Raw genomic sequence first — 7630 nt, forward strand, 5'->3', positions numbered from 1 at the left:
CCTACTCAGGGCTGTGCCCATCCTCAGCCAAGCAGAAAAACCTTACTCTGGTGGGGAGAAATAACAGGAGGTTAAGATCGAGTGAATGTGTGGAGCTTATGAACTGAGACTGTGAAAAAAAAATAAAAAACTGAGGGTGTGTGAAAGAACTCATGGAGTGCCTGAGACATGAGTACTCTCAAGAGACACCACAAACTCGGTGACCTTGACAACCCAGTGGGGGATTACAGGGGAATCTGAGCTTACACTGAGGACTGAACAGATCCTTTGTGTGGTGGTTGGGACACAGCAGACGAATATTATACCCACAGGGGCCAGAGCTCAGACACCGGTACAATTCTGCTCAGCTCTGTGGAATTATTTCCCTTCTGAATAAAAAAAAAGAGAGAGAGAGTGAGAGATTTACCACGCCTAATCTGGGTGTATCACCTTTGGCACACCCTTAACCCTGAAGAACCAAACAGAGCTCTCTGGTCACACCCATCTCAAGCCTCTAAATCTCCATCAAAAGCAGACAGTCCACTTAATCTAAAGAGAAAGGCCCCCATAGCGAGGGAAAAAAAAGAAGAAACGAAAGAATATCTCCACAATGCCAAGCAACAAATGCAGAACCCAAGGAAACAAGAATAAGGGAGACATTATGATGCCCCCAAATGAACAAGACACCCCAAGCCAAGATTATGAAGATGATGAGATAGAAGAAATGCAAGATATGGATTTCAAAAAAATTTTGATAAGAACATTTAGAAGTTCTCAAAAACAAATTCTTGAACTACAGATAGCCTTAGTGGACAGGATAGAACATCTCTCTTGTGAAAATGAAATCTTAAGAAGGAATCAAAATGAAATGAAGAAACTAGTAGAACATGAAACTGTGATATTGAAGAGAAATCAAAATGAAATGAAGAATTCAATACATCAAATGACAAACGCATTTGAGAGCCTTAAAAACAGAATCAGTGAAGCATAAGAGAGAATATCAGATTTAGAAGACAGAGTACAGGAAAGTATACAGTCAAACCAAAGAAAAGAAGAGAAAATTAGAAATCTAAAAAATATTGTTGGGAATCTGCAGGTTACTATTAAAAAAAGCCAGCATTTGGGTTCGAGGACTTCCTGAAGGCATGGAGAGAGAGAAAGGATAGAAGGCCTTTTTAGTGAGATACTAACAGAAAATTTCCTGGGTTTGGAGGACAGAGACATTCACGTACAGGAATCACATAGGACCCCTAACAAGCATGATGAAAGAGATCCTTACCACTACACATTGTAATTAAACTCACCACAGTGAAACATAAAGACAAGATTCTAAAAGTGCAAGAGAGAAATGTCAGATTACTCTCAGAGGATCTCCAATTAGACTCACAGCAGACTTCTCATCAGAAACCCTACAGACTAAGAGGGATTGGCGAAATATAGCCCAGGTACTAAGAGACAAAAACTGCCAGACCAGAATATTATATCCTGCTAAGCTCTCCTTTGTGAATGAAGGTGAAATAAAGACCTTTCATATCAAGCAGAAATTAAAAGAATTTGTCACCACTCGTCCTGCAAAAGAAGCTTAAAGATGTCTTACACACAGAAACACAGAAACACGGTCATCAATATGAAAGAAGGTAAAGGAAGGAAACCTCACAGCAAAAGATCACACGAAGTTCAAAGCATATATTAGAAATATCTTTTGGAAAATGGCAGGGCAATGTTACTACTCATCAATAGTCACATTGAATGTAAATGGCCTCAACACTCCAATTAAAAGACACAGACTGGCTGAATGGATTAATGAACAAAACCCATCTATTTGCTGCTTACAAGAAACACATCTTTCCAACAAAGATGCATGCAGACTGAAAGTGAAAAGTTGGAAAAAGATATTCCACGCCAAAAGAAATGAAAAAGAACTGGCGTAGCCATCTTAATATCAGACAAAATAAACTTTAACACAAAAACTGTAAAGAGAGACAGAGAGGGGCACTATATAATGATTAAGGGATCAATTCAACAGGAAGATGTAACTTTTATAAATGTATATGCACCTAATTACAGGGCACTGGTTTATTTAAAAGATATGTTAAGGGACTTAAAGGAAGACTTCGTCTCCAATACAATAGTACTGAGGGCCATTAATACTCCACTTTCAGAAATAGACAGATCAACTGGACAGAAGATCAACAAGGAGACAGCAGATTTAATTGACACTATAGCCCAAATGGATCTAACAGATATCTACAGAACTTTCAATCCTACACTTAAAGAATTTACAATCTTCTCAGCAGTACAAGAATCTACTCTAGGATTGACCACATCCTAGGCCATAAAGCAAGTCTCACCAAATTCAAAAGAATTAGAATCATACGATGCAGCTTCTCAGACCACAGTGGAATGAAGTTGCCAGCTAGCAACTCAGGAATCCCTAGAGCATATGCAAACACGTGGAGACGGAACAACGTACTCCTGAGTGAACATTGGGTCATAGAAAAAATCATAAGAGAAATCAAAAACTATCAGGAAGTAAATGAGGATAACAACACAACACATCAAAACTTATGGAATACAGTGGCAACCAAGGAGGAATTCTGTTAGATGAGATCCTATAGTTTCATGAGGTTTTTAAAAAAAATACTATATTAATATAAAGAGAACAGATTTCATGTATTTCACAGATACAATGCTAAGAAGAAAGGTGCCATACTTTCCTCCCTCTGTCTTTCCCTCCCCCAATCCCTTCCTTCCTCCATCTCTTTAATTTTTGCAAAAACATAGTTTCAGTCTTCTTTAAAATCACTAGCTTACTAGACCACCAACATAATATTCAAAAAGTAAATAATGAAAAGACCACAATTACCTAATATATACAGATCTAAACCAACAGTCAGATCACATGATACCCATTTCGTTCCTATACATTTTTTGTGTATTCAATATTACTACTACATATCAGAGAAAACATATATTTGTCATTTTGGTACTGGTTTATTTCACTAGACATAATGGTTTTCAGTTCCATCCATTCTGTCCCATTAATGTAAAACACAGGATTTCATTCTTTCTTATGGCTGAGTTGTATTCCACAGTGTATTTTCTTTATCCAAAAAAAAAAAAACTTATGGGACACAGCAAAGCAGTTTTAAGAGGAGAGTTTATAGCAATAGGTGCCTACTCAAGAAATTGGAAAGGCACCAAATAAATGAAGTTTCAATGCATCTCAAGGATATAGAAAAACTGCAGCAAACCAGACCAAAAACTAGTAGAAGAGAAATAATTAAAATCAGAGAAGAAATCAACAGGATTGAATACAAAAAAAAATTACAAAAAATCAGCCAAACCAAGAGCTGTTTTTTGAAAAAATATACAAAATTGACACACCATTAGACCAACAACTAAAAAAAGAAAAGACCCAATAAAATAAAATTAGTGATGAAAAAAATGTAACAACAGACTCCACAGAAATAAAAAGAATCATCAGAAATTATTACAAAGAGTTGTATGCCAGCAAACAGAGATCTATCAGAAATGGGTAGATTCCTGGACACATGCAACCTACCTAAATTGAACCAGGAAGACAGAGAAAACCTAAACAGACCCATAACTGAGACAGAAATTGAAACAGTAATAAAGTCTCTGCCAACAAAGAAAAGCCCAGGACCGGATGGATTCCCTGCTGATTTCTACCAGACACAAAGAGAAGAACTAACTCCAGTTCTTCTCAAACTATTCAGAACAATCAAAAAAGAGGGAATCCTCCTAAATTCTTTCTATGAAGCCAGCATCACCTTAATCCCTAAGCATAAAAAAGATACAGCAATGAAAAAAATTACAGACCAATATCCCTGATGAACATATACACAAAAATCCTCAGTAAAATTCTCGCTAATAGAACGCAACAACACATCAGAAAGATCATCCACCCAGACCACGTGGGATTTATCCCTGGTTCAATGTTCGTAAACCAATCAGGTGATATACCACATTAACAAACTGCAGAAGAAAAACCATATGATTATCTCAATAGATGCTGAGAAAGCATTTGATAAAATACAACACCCTTTCATGATGAAAACTCTAAGCAAATTGGGTATAGAAGGAACACGTCTCAATACAATCAAAGCAATTTATGAAAAACCCATGGCCAACATCCTATTGAAAGGGGAAAAGTTGGAAGCATTTCCACTGAGATCTGGTACCAGACAGGGACGCCTACTCTCAACATTGCTATTCAATATAATTCTGGAAGTTTTAGAAATAGCCATTAGGGATACAAATTGGGAAGGAAGAACTCAAACAATCCCTCTCTGCAGATGATATGATTCTTTATTTAGGGGATCCAAAGAATTCTACTAAGAGACTATTGGAACTCATAGAAGATTTTGGCAAAGTAGCAGGGTATAAAATCAATGCACAAAAATCAACAGTCTTTGTACACATAGGCAATGCCATGGCTGAGGATGAACTTCTAAGATCAATCCCATTCACAATAGCTACAAAAACAATCAAATACCTTGGAATAAACTTAACCAAGGATGTGAAAGATCTCTACGATGAGAATTACAAAAATTAAAGAAAGAAATGGAAGAGGATACCAAGAAATGGAAAAATCTTCCATGCTCATGGATTGGAAGAATCAATATCATCAAAATGTCCATTCTCCCAAAAGCAATTTACAGATTCAATGCAATATCAATTGAAATACCAAAAACATTCTTCTAAGATTAGGAAAAAATGATGCTGATATTCATATGGAGACACAGGAGACCTCGAATGGTTAAAGCAAAAACAAAAACAAAGCCGGAGGCATCACAATACCAGCTTTCAGGACATACTAGAGGGCAGTTGTAATCAAAACAGCATGCTACTGGTACAGAAACAGATGGATAGACCAATGGAACAGAATTGAAACACCAGAAATCATTGCAAATATCTACACCAACAACAAAAATCCACTCAACAGGGATTAAAGACCTAAATATACGACATGATACCATCAAATTATTAGAGAACATTGTAGAAACCCTGCGAGATAAGCACAGGGAAAGACTTCTTGGAAAAGACCCCATAGCACAGGCAGTCAAAGTCAAAATTAACATTTGGGATTGCTTCAAATTGAGAAGTTTCTGTACTGCAAAAGAAACAGGAAAGTGAAGAGGCAACCGACAGAATGTGAAAAAATATTTGCAAAGAATGCAACAGATAAAGGGTTAATAATCAGAATCTACAAAGAAATCAAGAAACTCCACAACATCAAAACAAAAAACCCATTTAAGAGATGGGCCAAGGACCTCAATAGACATTTTCCAAAAGAGGAAATCCAAATGGCCAACAGACACATGAAAAAATGTTCAAGATCACTAGCCATCAGGGAAATGCAAATCAAAACCACAATGAGGTTTCACCTCACCCTGGTTAGAATGGTTCACATACAGAATCTATCAACAATAGATGCTGGCGAGGATGTGGGGAAAAAGGGACACTAACCCACTGTTGGTGGGAATGCAAACTGGTCAAGCCACTATGGAAGTCAGTCTGGAGATTCCTCAGAAACCTGAATATAAATCTACCATTCAACCCAGCCATCCCACTCCTTGGAATTTACCCAAAGGAAATTAAACTGGCAAACAAAAAAGCTGTCTGCACATTAATGTTTATTGCAGCTCAATTCACAATAGCTAAGACCTGGAACCAACCCAAATGCCCATCAACAGTAGACTGGATAAAGAAATTATGGGACATGTACTCTATAGAACACTAAACAACAGTAAAAAAAATGAAATCTGGTCATTTGCAACAAGATGGAGGAATCTGGAACACATCATGCTGAGTGAAATGCACCATCCCAAAGGGACAAATATCATATGATCTCCCTGATCGGTGACAACTAACCAAGCAGCAAAAAGTAAACCTGTTGAAGTGAAACGGACATTATGAGAAACAGTGACTTGATCAGCCCTTGTCCTGACGGTTGAGGAACAACTTAATATTTTATCCCTTTTAGTATTTTCTTATTCTACTTAATACCAGTGGTTGAACTCTTTAATTAAAACAAAATTATTCTTAGGTGTGTAAATTTAACTGAAAAGTGATCCATGTTAAATATAAGAGTGGGAATAAGAGAGGGAAGGGATGTACATTTCTGCACATGCTCAATCGGACTTGCCCCAAACAATAGAGTTCGAAACGTGCCAGGGGATTCCAATTCAATCCCACCAAGGTGGCATGTACCAATGCCATCTTACTAGTCAAAGTGATCAGTTTCAGTTCACAATTGATCATAATGATAGGATTAAGAGTCAAAGGGATGACATAAATAAGACTAGTGTCTGCTAATACTAACTGATAGAATTAAAAAGGGAGAGAACAATCCAACATGGGAAGCGGGATACACAGCAGACTCATAGAATGGTGGATGTCCTAAATAGCACTCTGGCCTGAAAATCAGCCCTTAAGGCATTCAGATCTGGCTGAAGAGCCCATGAGAGTATTTTAGGCATGGAAAGCCAAGACATTCTGATGAATAAAAAAATGACCTAAATGAAAGATCTCTGTGAGTGAGATCTCAGTGGAAAGAATGGGCCATCAAAGAGGGAGGTACCTTTCTCTGAAGGGAGGAGAGAACTTCCACTTTGACTATGACCTTGTCTAAATACGATCGGAGTTGGTAAACTCAAAAGTCTTCCATAGCCTTGGCAACTCATGACAAGAGCCTTGGGTGATTACTGACACTATAAACCAGAGTGTCAATTTGTTAAGTCAACAACAGGAATCACTGTGCACTTACTCCCCATGTAGGATCTCTGTCCTTAATGTGTTGTACTATGTGAATTAATGCTATAACTATTACTCAAACAGTACTTTACACTTTGTGTTTCTGTGTGGGTGCAAACTGTTGAAATCTTTACTTAATATATACTAAATTGATCTTCTGTATATAAAGATAATTGAAAATGAATCTTGATGTGAATGGAATGGGAGAGGGAGCGGGAGAGGGTTTCGGGTGGGAGGGACGTTATGGGGGGGGGAAAGCCACTGTAGCCCAAAAGCTGTACTTTGGAAATTTATATTTATTAAATAAAAGTTAAAGAAAATAAATCTTAAAAAAGATAACAAAATTTACTCCATCGGTTAGCGTTAGCAGGTACTAGACTTGTCTATATGCTCCCTTTGACTCCCAGTCCCTCCACCATAACCAACTGTGAACTGAAATTGATCACCTGGAACAGTGAGATGGCATTGGTACATGCCACCTCGATGGGATTGAATTGGAATCCCCTGGTATGCTTCCAACTCCACCACTTGGGGCAAGTCAGCCTGAGCATGTCCCAAATTATACATCTCTTCCCTCTCCCATTCTCACTATTCCAAGTGATCAATTTCAGTTCACAATTGACCATAATGAAAGGACTAAGAGTCAAAGGGAGCACATAAACAAGTCTAGTACCTGCTAACACTAACCGATGGAATAAATAAAGGGGAGAGTGATCCAACATGGGAAGTGAGATACTCAGCAGACTCATAGAATGGCAGATGTCCTAAATAGCACTCTGGCCTCAGAATCAGCCCTAAAGGCATTCGGAGCTGGCTGAAAAGCCCATGAGAGTATTTCAGGCATGGAAAGCCAAGACACTCTGGCAAAAGA

This window comes from Oryctolagus cuniculus, chromosome X (genome assembly GCF_051225735.1).
Source record: "Oryctolagus cuniculus isolate XC-2025 breed Fujian yellow rabbit chromosome X, ASM5122573v1, whole genome shotgun sequence".
NCBI classification, from domain to species: Eukaryota; Metazoa; Chordata; class Mammalia; order Lagomorpha; family Leporidae; genus Oryctolagus; species Oryctolagus cuniculus.